We start from the raw sequence: 14111 nt of genomic DNA, 5'->3' as shown, positions 1-14111 counted from the left end.
AGTGAAAGTCAGTAACAGGGTTCCTAATCACCTATCACACCAGTCCCAGTGTCATCAGACCAATGTAGCCATCAACAGGGTTCCTGATCACCATCCCACCAATCCCAGTGTCACCAGACCACTGTAGCCATCAACAGGGTTCCAGATTACTGCCACACCAGTCCCAGTGTCCCCAGACCAGTGTAGCCATCACCAGTGTTCCTGATTATTGCCACACCAGTCCCAGTGTGACCACGCCAGTGCAGGCAGTCACAGTGTCCCTGATCACCATCACAGTGTCACCAGACCAGTATAGCCATCAACATAGTTACATAGTTGGTCAGTTTGAAAAAAGACACATCCAGTTCAACCATAAAAAAATACAAAAATAAATAAAATAAAAAATATTGTACAATCCAATATACCCAATTCTATACCCACAGTTGATCCAGAGGAAGGCAAAAAACCCCAGCAGAGCATTCTCCAATTTGCTACAGCAGGGAAAAAAAATCCTTCCTGATCCCCCAAGAGGCAATCGGAATTTCCCTGGATCAACTTTGCCTATAAATGTCAGTACCCAGTTATATTATGTACATTTAGGAAAGTATCCAGGCCTTTCTTAAAGCAATCTACTGAGCTGGCCAGAACCACCTCAGGTGGTAGTCTATTCCACATTTTCACAGCTCTTACTGTGAAGAAACCTTTCCATATTTGGAGATGAAATTTCCTCTAGACGTAAAGAGTGCCCCCGTGTCCTCTGTGTTGACTGTAAAGAGAATAACTCAACACAAAGTTCACTATATGGACCCCTTATATATGTGAACATGTTAATCATATCCCCCCTTAATCACCTCTTCTCAAGAGTGAATAAATTCAGTTCCTCTAATCTTTCCTCATAGCTGAGCTCCTCCATGCCTCTTATCAGTTTGGTTGCCCTTCTCTGCACTTTCTCCAGTTCCCCGATATCCTTTTTGAGAACTGGTGCCCAAAACTGAACTGCATATTCCAGATGAGGTCTTACTAATGATTTGTACAGGGGCAAAATTATATTTCTCTCTCTGGAGTCCATACCTCTCTTATAAAAAGCAAAAATAAAAATTAAGTACAGCGCTACGTTTAGAAAAAATGAAAAAGCAGCCAACACACCTATAGATTCAAGGCAAAGAAATATAAAAAAATTAATAAAAGTGTGGCGCTATATATCACATCCACACCAGTGTGTGTTACAGTGAGTATGTATATCAATGGTGAATACTACCAAAATATGTATGACCATAATATGGATAGTGCCAAATAATTAATCAGTGTTGATCACATATAAAGTAAATAAACATAAATACTTAGTTATCAAATGTGTCAGTGATTGGTAAAAACCCATGCTGGTTCCATGAACCAAACACCAAAAAATCACAAAACATAACAGTCCATATTAGGTATATAAAGAAGTGTAGGAAAATAGTGAAGAGAACATCAACAGAGTTCAATGGGGGTGATGAATGGCCAGATGGTAGAAGGAAACTCCCAAATTCACAGATGGATGGTTACACCAAATATGGCGAGTCGGTAGAAGGAAGACCATGAATGTGCATAGGTTGTACATCAGTGCTGGGGCCAACACCAGAAGTAGAGGAGGCTTACCGGAAAAAATCGACCTGAAAAGGCGTACGCCAGACAAGTCAAAAAGGCTCAATGACCACTGGTTCTGAGAAGTGCGTCTTGTCAGATGTCATCAACAGATGGTAGGAAAAAGGGGTAACTGCACGGCTTTCTCACCCATGGACAATCCAGCATAAATCAATCGTGTAGTTCATACATCCACCAGCCACTATATGATGTTTTTTGAGCTTTGTGTCGTTCTTCCAAAATGTGAGTCTGTTTTTATTATTTTAATAAATTAGTGTTTTTTAAAACGTTATTACGCTATGTGAGTTTTGTTTGCCCCTTGCATGGCATATGACCTACACGATTGATTTATGCTGGATTGTCCATGGGTGAGGAAGCCGTGCAGTTACCCCTTTTTCCTACCATCTGTTGATGACATCTGACAAGACGCACTTCTCAGAACCAGTGGTCATTAAGCCTTTTTGACTTGTCTGGTGTACGCCATTTCAGGTAAATTTTTTCCGGTAAGCCTCCTCTACTTCTGGTGTTGGCCCTGGCACTGATGTACAACCTATGCACATTCATGGTCTTCCTTCTACCCACTCGCCATATTTGGTGTAACCATCCATCTGTGAATTTGGGAGTTTCCTTCTACCATCTGGCCATTCATCACCCCCATTGAACTCTGTTGATGTTCTCTTCACTATTTTCCTACACTTCTTTATATACCTAATATGGACTGTTATGTTTTTTGATTTTTTTGTGTTTGGTGTTTGGTTCATGGAGCCAGCATGGGTTTTTACCAATCACTGACACATTTGATAACTAAGTATTTATGTTTATTTACTTTATATGTGATCAACACTGATTAATTATTTGGCACTATCCATATTATGGTCATACTTATTTTGGTAGTATTGACCATTGATATACATACTCACTGTAACACACACTGGTGTGGATGTGATATATAGCGCCACACTTTTATTAATTTTTTCATACCTCTCTTATACAAGAAAGGACTTTGCTCGATTTGGAAACCGCAGCTTGGCATTGCATGTTATTATTGAGCTTATGATCTACCAAAACCCCCAGATCCTTCTCCACTACGGATTCCCCCAGTTGTACTCCCCCTAGTATGTATGATGCATATTCTTAGCCCCCAAGTGCATAACTTTACATTTCTCAACATTAAAACTCATCTACCACATAGTCGCCCAATTAGACAGTGCATTGAGGTCAGCTTGTAAATTGGAGACATCCTGTAAGGACGTTTTTCCACTGCATCGCTTGCTGTTATCTGCAAAGACAGAAATGTTACTTTTGATCACAGACCCAATATAATTTATAAAGATATTAAAAAGTAAGGGTCCCAGCACTGAACCTTGGGGTACACCACTGACATCCTTAGACCATTCAGAGTAAGAGTCATTAACCACTACTCTCTGAACTCTGTCTTTTAGACAGTTTTCTATCCATTTACAAACTGATATTTCCAGGCCTGTAGACTTTACCTTACACATGAGGCGTGTGTGGGGAACTGTGTCGAATGCTTTTGCAAAATCCAAGTATACCACGTCCACCCCTCTGTCCAAGGTTTTACTTACCTCATAAAAAGAAATCAGGTTTGTCTGACAACTTATGTCTTTCATGCTGTCTGTTGCTTAAAATGTTTATTTCCAGCAAGAACCCTTCTATGTGGTCTTTTATTAAATGCTCCAGTATCTTCCCGACTATAGAAGTTAAACTAACAGGTCTATAGTTACCGTATTTATCGGCGTATAGCACGCACCGGCGTATAACACGCACCCCAATTTAGGAGGGAATTTTAAGGAAAAAAAAACTTTTAGGAGGGAAATTGAAGGGAAAAAAACTTACATTTAAATGCCCATCATTGCAGCCTTCTCAGTGCAGCCTTGCCCCAGTGCAGCCATGTCAGTGCAGCCATGTCAGTGCAGCCTTGTCAGTGCAGCCTTGTCAGTGCAGCCTTCCCCAGTGCAGCCTTCCCCAGTGCAGCCTTCCCCAGTGCAGCCTTGTCAGTGCAGCCTTCCCCAGTGCAGCCTTGTCAGTGCAGCCTTCCCCAGTGCAGCCTTGTCAGTGCAGCCTTCCCCAGTGCAGCCTTGTCAGTGCAGCCTTCCCCAGTGCAGCCTTGTCAGTGCAGCCTTCCCCAGTGCAGCTTGGGCTTCAAAATCGCCGACCGCGATTTGAAAATGGCGCCGCCGGCGCCGAAATACACAGAGCCGATCCTCGGCTCTTCCCGACGGCTCTCGTTCACTTTCGGCTCCACTCGTAGTCCCGAGCGGAGCTATCCGAACCTAGCCGAGTAGGTTCGGATAGCTCCGCTCGGGACTACGAGTGGAGCCGAAAGTGAACGAGAGCCGCCGAGAAGAGCCGAGGACTGGCTCTGTGCATTTCGGCGCCGGCGGCGCCATTTTCAAATCGCGGTCGGCGATTTTGAAGCCCAAGCTGCACTGGGGAAGGCTGCACTGACAAGGCTGCACTGGCCATTTTCAAATCGCGGTCGGCGATTTTGAAGATGTGACAGCTCGGGATTGGCGTATAACACGCACCTGCGATTTTCCCCTGATTTTAATGGGAAAAAAGTGTGTTATACGCCGATAAATACGGTACTTGGTAAAGACTTTGTTCGCTTTTTAAATATAGGCACCACGTTCGCCCTGCGCCAATCCAGTGGTACTATTCCCGTCATTAATGAGTCCCTAAAAATTTGATACAATGGCTTTGAAATTTCAGTGCTCGATTCTTTTAGGATCCATGGGTGGAAGCCATCTGGTTCAGGTGATTTATCCATCTTTATTCTGTCTAAATATTTCTGGACCCTATCACTTTTGAGCCATTGTGGATCATTTGGGGCTGTGTCACTACCGCCCCCATTATGGACATGAGCTCCCCCATGCTCTTTTGTATACACAGAGCTGAAGAAAGTATTTAATAAATTAGCCTTCTCTTTGTCCCCAGTCACCCACTCTAGATTATTTTGTAAAGGGCCTACATGCTCAGACCTGGCTTTTTTACTATTAATATATTTGAAGAATTTTTGGGGGGTTTGTCCTACTATCTTTTGCAATCTGTCGTTCGTTTTGAATTTTTGCATCCTTGATCAGGGTTCCTGATCACCACCACACCAGTCCCAGTGTCACCAGATTAGTGTAGCCATCAACAGTGTTCCTGATCACCTACCACACCAGCCCCAGTGTAACCAGACCATTGCAGCCATCAACAGTGTTTCCAATCACCATCACACCATTCCCAGTGTCACCAGACCAGTGAAAGTCAGTAACAGTGTTCCTGATCACCTACCAGGGGCGTGTCTGGACGAGCACCGAGGAGGATATGAGCTAGCTGAGCTCCTCAAAAGCACAAGGTATCCGTTGCCATCCGGATACTAATCCACCTTTTTGAGCCTCCATCACCCCTTTACAGCCTTCTGGACTCCCCCTGCTATACTCCGGGAGGGGTCTTTCCTGGCTCCAGCTAAATATTCTGATCCGGGCCTACGGATCGTGCCGCGCCGGGGTCCTGGTCGCCATCTTGGGGCCCACTGCCTGCACGGAGCCTCCGGCCTGGTGTCCCTGCGACCCGAGCGCTGAGCGGACATCTGCCCTGGGTTGGCAGCCCCCCGTCCTACCGGAGATTGACAGGGACCAGCAGCGGTGGTTTGCTTGTGAGCCCGAGCCCTCAGCCTTTCTTCCCTGCGGCCGGTCGCCATCTTGTGGCCTGCGGCTCGATCGGAGCCTCCGGCCTGTAGTATTCAGGTTCCGGACACCAATCTGGAGTTGATCAGCCCTCTCGAATAACTGGGACACAATGAGTAACAGCATTCCCCCTCCACCCACGCACCGCACGGATACTAGACTCTTTTTTAGAGACGGCGCCCACCCGGCTGGGTAGAGCCGCTAGGAAAGTCCGTGGCTTCGGCCTAATTCTGGAGGCCGGCGGCCATCTTGGTGCTCCAAATACACCCTTTTAGATTTTCTGCCTCACTAAACCTCATTGAAGTTCCCTTACTGCTTCCTGCAGCAAGATTCCCCCCTCAAAGAGCTGGGCTATATATCTTATGGACGATCCTGGATCCTCGGGCTCTGAAATGTCTACACTTATGAGCGGTTTCAAAAAAGAACTTGCAGGCATGTTTCACAGTTTGGAGAAATCCATTAAAAAAGAAATAACTGCAGTTAGATCTGATATGTCACATATCTTGGTCAGAATAGAGGAAACGGAGCAGCGACAAGACACGTAAGCATTAGCTATTAAAGAATTGCAGGACACTGTTACCCAGCTGGCGTTTGCCCACCGTGCATCTTTGTATAAGCTTGAAGACCTCGAGAACCGTAACCGCAGAAATAATATACGTGTTAGAGGTCTGCCGGAGGCCACTGGAGATACTGATCTTGAACCTTCTATAAGGGGCATTTTTAATACTATTCTGGGTAACCCTGTCACTGCACCGCTACGCTTCTACCATGTGCATCGTGCCCTACGACCCCGTAATGCTAACTCAGATCTGCCCAGGGATGTTATATGTCGCCTGCATTACTTTGAAGATAAAAATGCCATCATGGTGAAGATGCGGGACTGCCTAACATTGACTTTGACGGGGCTACTATCACCATCTATCCAGATCTTTCCAAGGATACTTTAGATCGTCGTAGAGCCCTAAAAACACTCTTTGACCGCCTACGCTCTGACGGGATCACATACAGATGGGGCTTTCCTGCCTGCCTGATTGCCACAAAAATTGGCCGCTCCCATATGCTGAGATTTCCTGAGGAACTCCCCACTTTTCTGCAGGATTTACATCTCTCGCCCATGGAACTTCCAGGCTGGCAGGACCCAATCCCTAAATTCTCCTGCCCTATGGACGCTCTTTGGAAAAAAACTCCCTCAAAGAAGAGGCGTACTTCTCTCCCGGGTTCTGCACAAAAACATGGTTGAACCATTTATTTTTTCACCCACGCCTTTATCATTAATGTGAACAGTCTCTCTCCTACAAGGTTTTTTTTTTTTTGTTTGTTTTTCTGTTTTTTATAGAGTCCGATTATGGCTGCTATGTTTTTCCTACTTTTACTTGCCTACATATGACTAAAGCGGACTCGCCATTGATCTGACCAGTGTTTGATCTTCCCTTTTTCTTTTCTTTTGGGTTTTTTGGTTCAAGCTCTAGGTTGGTCTACATTTATGATATCTTGTAGGATGTACACTGTTTATACTGATTCTGGTTCTATTTGTATGGTTTTTCATATTTCTAACTGGAACTTATTGTTTTCTTGCTGGTTGCAAGTTATTTGTTAATCTTTTACAGGCCGTGTGCTGTCAGGGCACACTCCCCTCACTACCTCCCTCCTACAGCGTAACCCCGCCCCCATCTCCTTCTGGGGTAGGCGAGTGCGAACGGCCCTGAAGTTGTCCTATTCCACCCCTGCTCAGGGATTGGGATGGCCTTTCGCTCTCTCTTTCCCCAACGGGACCACTGCAGATTTCTGTGTGACATTCATTCATTTCCCACAAGTTCTTTGATTTACATGTATATTTTCTGTATATGTTTATCCTTTTCCATCCCTCCTCATCTCTCTCTTTGCTTACTTTTTCTTCCTTCTTTCCCCCCACTTTCTCCTCCCTGCTGGCATGCCTGGCAAGCTTGTTTGAAGGTTCACATCTTATTTTTAAATGGCTAAGGTAAAGATAGTATCCTATAATGTTAGGGGTCTTAATGTTGCTGCTAAACGACACCAAGTATATCGGGAACTGAAACAAGCTACATGTTCCATTGCCTTTCTTCAGGAAACCCATTTAACTCACACGACACCCGTTAAACTAACGTCACCTAACTTTCCACAGTGGTATTATAGCCTATCGGACACCAATAAAGCTAAGGGGGTAGCAATTGGTTTTTTGCAGAAACATGTCCTTTAGGTTATCTGAAATGCTTGCAGATGATCATGGTCGCTTTCTTTTTCTTAGGGGATTTATTGGAAATACTCAATGCACTCTTGCGAATATCTATTGCCCGAACCATAATCAACCAACCTTTCTCTCCCAAATACTGACTAAATTGTCACATTTCGCTAAAGGACTTACTATCCTAGCAGGGGATATAAACATGCCATTAGACCCCACTATTGATACATCACAAAATCGTTCTAATATCTCTTTTAAACGACTGAAATTTGTGAAAAAACGGCTTCTTGATCTTCAATTAATGGACGTATGGCGCCTTCTTCACCCCAAGGAGAAGGATTTTTCACATTACTCCTCAACACATCAGTCATACTCTAGAATAGACAATATATTCATAGATCACTTTCATCTCCCCCTCTTACACTCTTCTCACATAGGCACCGCATCTATTTCAGACCATGCACCTGTGTCGATGACATTGACCATGCCTTCCCTACCCCGACGCACCACCAATTGGAAGCTGAATGACTCCCTTCTCTCTGATGAAGTGGAGGTTTCCATGTTGGCTTCTCATTTATCGCAGTATTTTAAGGAAAACAAACCTTCTGACACCTCCCCCTCTATTGTATGGGAAGCTCACAAGGCTACTATTAGAGGCCGACTCATTGAGCTTGGCGCTCGGAAGAAAAGGGAGCATGGTCAACAAATTGACAAGGTCTTACAACAGATAGCGGCTCTTGACAAGCAACATAAACTTTCTTTACACATTGCACACCTTCAATCCCTCACACTTAAACGAGAGGAATTGAAATCCCTCCTTAATTTAGATACCAAGCGAAAGTTCCAACGCCTGTCACAGAAATTTTACGAATGGGGGAATAAACCTAGCAGATTGTTAGCTAGATCATTAAAGACTAAGCAATCGAAATCATTTATTCCCAAAATCAAACTCCCGTCAGGTTCATTAGCTTATGCAACTCCAGACATCGCTAAAGCCTTCAGAGATTATTATTCGGACCTGTATAACGTCAAAAACGACTTAGCCTCTCTTCCTTATAAGGAGAGACGGAATCGCATGCTTTCCTACTTGACAGAAGCTAATCTTCCTAAATTGCCCATGTCTGTCCTTAAAGAATTAGAAGAAGACTTCTCGGTTGAGGAATTTCAAGCAGCATTAAAGTCTTCCTCCCCTGGTAAAGCCCCTGGACCTGACGGGTTCACTATTCTTTATTATAAAACATTCAGTGACATCTTACTTCCTCGCCTCTCTGCATATGCAAATTCTATCTCTCACTCCTCAGGTCTACGCCCGGAATCACTTTCAACTCATATCACTGTCATTCCCAAATCAGATAAGGACCCTACCCTTTGTAACAGTTATAGACCAATATCATTAATTAACGTTGACACTAAATTATTCGCCAAAGTCATGGCAAACCGCTTACTTCCCCTTATACCCAAATGGATCTCGGCAGACCAATCAGGTTTCATACCCACTAGAGAAGCAAAAGATAATTCCCTTTGTGCAATCTCCTTAATTCAATATGTTCAGCGCTACTCCCAGCCCACCCTACTCCTTTCTACTGATGCAGAAAAAGCTTTTGATAGGGTGGACTGGGAGTACCTTAAATTGACCTTACGCCACTTTGGCCTGGGACCTAAAATGTTCCATCGTATCTCATCCCTATATTCTGATCCCTCAGCACAAATTAGAATTAATGGGACGCTAAGTGACCCCTTTGTTATACATAATGGAACCAGGCAAGGATGTCCCCTCTCCCCTCTCCTTTTTGCTATTACCTTAGAACCCCTCTTAGCTACAATTAGGAACAATGCATTTTCCTCGTTTCATTCAATTTCAAACTTCAAAATAAACCTAAATCTAAATCCGAAATTTTAAACATTAACATCCCTAAGTCTGAGGCTCTTTCTCTTAAACCCCTCTTTCCATTTAAATGGGAACCAAAATGTATGAAATACTTAGGAATTTATCTTACTTCTAATCTCCACTCCCTTTTTCGATATAATTATATTCCCATGCTAAATAGGATCAGAAATGACTTACAAAATTGGTCCAACTTGTCTCACACCTGGTTAGGGAAAGTAAATATAATTAAAATGAACATTTTACCTCGCATCCTCTTTCTCTTTCAAATGCTGCCATTGAGTGTTCCAGTGTGGTTTTTTTCTATTTTACAATCCATGGTTTCCCGCTTCATCTGGAAGGACAGACATCCTAGAATATCCAGGGAGTCATTGTTTCATTCCAAATGCTCAGGTGGTCTGGCACTTCCCAATTTCAAAGCATATTACCAAGCGACTGTATTGGCCAGACTAGCTGAGTGGAAATATGCTCTTAACTCGAAGTTATGGGTACAAATTGAGTACTCCTTAAGTGGCATGGATCTTTCAATGGCTCCCTGGATACCCAGATCCCACAGGAACCTTGCCCGTACTACCTCGGCTCTCACCATATCCTCTTTAGATGTATGGGACGCCTTACATAAAAAACTTTCTTGGGCTTATGACTCCCCCCTATTACCTCTTCTCAATCATACATACTTTTTGCCGGGTCTTCTGGATCCAGGTTTTAAGTCATGGAGGCCGGAAGAGCCTCTTTTGCTCCATCGTATTCTTAATGGCAATGTACTAAAACCATTACCTACGATCCTCGCCCCTAAACCTGCCACGTTTCTAGATAAATGGAGATACCACCAGATACAACACTTCCTAAGCTCTCTTGCTACTCCACTTAGGGGCGTTAGTGAGTTAAACGCTATAGAAGTTATATTTCATCCAAAAGATCCTCCTCTACATAGCATTTTGTTATTTTATAAAGCCCTTATCACTCTTCAAAATCCCGGATTCCCACATTACTTGACTAAATGGGAAGCTGAATTTGATCTTTCCCTGACTGACAATCAAAAGGATAGGATCCTACAATTAGCCCACACCTCATCCCTAGCCTCAAAAATGTCAGAGGTCAACTATAAATTGCTTACTAGATGGCATTACACCCCAGTTAGACTGCACCAAATGTTCCCCGCCAGTTCCCCTTTGTGCTGGAGGAACTGTGGGAACAAAGCTACCCATGCACACATATGGTGGTTTTGTCCACTTATCCGTCCATATTGGGATGTCATTCGTGATCTGATTGTTCAGATTGCTGATGTTCACATACCAAACGACCCGTGGGCTATCCTTTTTCATGTTACAAAAACTCCCATAAGGTCGTACAAACGCTCAATCATTCCTCATCTACTGAATACTGCCAAGGCCTTGATTCCCACTTTATGGGGTCAACCAGTAATTCCTTCTATAAAAAACTGGCTACAAATGGTTGACAACGTACACCTCATGGAGAGTATCACCCACAATATCAGAGGGACCTCTCAGAAACATTCTCTCATATGGGATTCTTGGAAAAAATGTCAGATCACTTCCTCATATAAAAATTTCATTACAGAAACCCCTTAAACTAATCAATCAGACTTAGCCACCTAGCATTGTCTTAACTTCACCAATGCAAACCTCTTTTCAATACATGGCCCTGCATGCCGGCAGCCTCCCACCTCCCTTCTCCTCCCTTTTCACCTTTCTCCCCTCACTTTTTTCTCTTATATTCCTTTTTATTTTTTTTCTCTTCTATTCTCTTTCTCTCTACATTCTTTCCCCAATAATCTCTTTTAAGTGTCTATTTTCAATAAACCAAAGCATTATGTTTTTACTCAATTACGTTTGATTCATGGTACTCACATAGTTTATATCCTTTGCCTAGTCAGTGCGCTGATTTTATGTATCTTCCTAGAGGCAATTACAGAATTATACTAACTGGTACGGTATGTGAGTACTGTTTTTCTTTCTTTGTGTTATTGTAAAAATGGAAATGTTCTCTATTTTGAGTTATAATTGTATCTGTTATATTTTTCTTTAATAAAAATTTATTAAACATAATGATCACCTACCACACTAGTCCCAGTGTCACCAGACCAGTGCAGCCATCAACAGTGTTCCCGATCACCACCACACCATTCCCAGTGTCACCAGAGCAGTGAAAGTCAGTAACAGTGTTCCCAATCACCACCACACCATTCCCAGTGTCACCAGACTAGTGTAGCCATCAACAGTGTTCCTTATTACTGCCACACCAGTGTGGTGTTAATAGACCAGTGTACTCCTTCAAAAGTGTTCTGAACACCACCACACCCGTATACTTGTAGTGTACCAAAGTCTATCAGTCAACTTCTGTACACTCATCCTGTCCGGTATTTCTGTACACTGTGATGATACATTACCGCAGCAGAAAGGATTCCACCAATAACACAGACTGTTCTGTTGGGGAATCAAGTGAATTTCTTCTAACCTGTGGTTGAAGGAAAGAAAATTGTATAATCTGTGGCCTGCCTTAGAGGAGAGCACACTGCTGCCTGTTCCATAGAAACTTAGAAAAGTGCCTGCAGAAAAAAGAACGACTTGATGATTGTGAGATATATTACAGGAATGTTCACCCTCCGTGTCTCTCGGTGTCACTGAAAACCCTTCATGATACAGAGAACCGGTCATACAGGACAGACACACCCTGAAAGATTAAGGAGATACTGAGAGGAATGCAACAAATCAATACACAGCAAACAACCAATGCAGGGGGAGAATGAGGGGAGTTGTAGCTTCAGTGAGACTTCCTCTGGTGAAGAGTGAATGGTAACAAGCCCTGAGCAGAGCGCCCCCAGCAGGTGACACAGGAGAAGTGTGGGCTCCTTACATTTGTCTAATTGCATGCTCTAGATCCAGAGGTGTTACTAGAATGTAGAAGACCTGGGGGGGTAAAAATGTGACCCAGCCACTAGTGGTTGTAGACAAACCAATGGGAGAGGATACAGGGACATAAATAAAACTCAAGTCTCCTGGTACTCAGAAGTTATACTTTAATTGCTGGGCCATCAGCAAGAGTCTGATAGACATGAATACTCCTCATCATCAATATTTTCTATCTAATATTCCCCTCTCAGCACAAATCTTCTTTCCCACCCAAATCCCTCCTTAAAACATCAATCCCCTCTTTCCCAAATCCTCCCTCCAATCACAAATTATTTCCTTTGCCCAAATCCCACCTTCCTTCAGAAATCCTCTCCAACGCCCAAATCCCCCCTCCTAGCACAAGTCTTTGCCCCATCCGAATCGCCCCTCAGGCTCGGTGGGGGCCGTGCATTACCGTTGCAGGTGTGGGAATCGCTTTGATTATTTTTGTCCCAAATCCACCCTCCTGGCTCAAATCCTCTTCCTCGAACCAATCCCCGACAGCACAAATCCTCTCTCTCATGAAATCACTCGTCCCAACACAAACCTTTTCCTATACCCAAATCTCTCCTCCCAGCACAAATCCCTTAACCCCCAAAAACCCTCCTAGCACAAATCCTCTCCACAAAATCTGCTGCCCTAACACAAAATGTGTCCCCCACCCAAATTCCACCACAAAGCTCTATTCCGGGCACAAATCTCCTCCTCCAGCACAAATCCCCTCTCCCTAAATTTCTTCTCCCAGCATGAATGGTCTCCCTCACAAAATCCCCCATCCCAGCAAGAAAGTTTGTCACCCAAGAAAAACTCTCCACACAGGACAAATCCTTACCCTATCAAATTCCCCCTGCCAGCACAAAACCCCTTCCCCTATTCAAATAATCCTTCCCAGCACATATAACCTCCCCCACCACACAAATACTCTCCCCCATCCAAATCTCTCCTCCCAACACAGATCTGTGTCCCCCACTCAGTTCTCTCTTCCCAGTACAAATCCTTTACCCCTTAAAATCCCCACTACCAGCACAAATCATCCCCCCAAAAATCCCTCCTCCACCCAAGTCCTTCCTCCCGACGCAATCTCCCCTCTAATCTCTCCTCATTGCACAAATGCTCCCCCATAACCCCCCATCAAATCAACTTCTCCCCAAATCCCAGTCCCATCAAAAATTCTCCCCCCAAATTCCCTCTCCTTGCACAGATCTTTATCCTCTGCTCAAATCCTCCCTTCAAACACAAATCCTCCCTCTAAACTCTCCTCCCAGCACAAATCATAGTTACATAGTTACATAGTAGGTGAGGTTGAAAAAAGACACAAGTCCATCAAGTCCAACCTATGTGTGTGATTATATGTCAGTATTACATTGTATATCCCTGTATGTTGCGGTCATTCAGGTGATTATCTAATAGTTTCTTGAAGCTATCAATGCTCCCCGCTGAGACCACTGCCTGTGGAAGGGAATTCCACATCCTTGCCGCTCTTACAGTAAAGAACCCTCTACGTAGTTTAAGGTTAAACCTCTTTTCTTCTAATTGTAATGAGTGGCCACGAGTCTTATTAAACTCTCTTCTGCAAAAAAGTTTTATCCCTATTGTGGGGTCACCAGTACAGTATTTGTAAATTGAAATCATATTCCCTCTCAAGCGTCTCTTCTCCAGAGAGAATAAGTTCAGTGCTTGCAACCTTTCCTCATAACTAAGATCCTCCAGACCCTTTATTAGCTTTGTTGCCCTTCTTTGTACTTGCTCCATTTCCAGTACATCCTTTCTGAGGACTGGTGCCCAGAACTGGACAGCATACTCCAGGTGCGGCC

The sequence above is a fragment of the Aquarana catesbeiana genome, linkage group LG03 (assembly GCF_042186555.1).
Source record: "Aquarana catesbeiana isolate 2022-GZ linkage group LG03, ASM4218655v1, whole genome shotgun sequence".
NCBI classification, from domain to species: Eukaryota; Metazoa; Chordata; class Amphibia; order Anura; family Ranidae; genus Aquarana; species Aquarana catesbeiana.
This window is presented reverse-complemented; position numbering follows the sequence as displayed.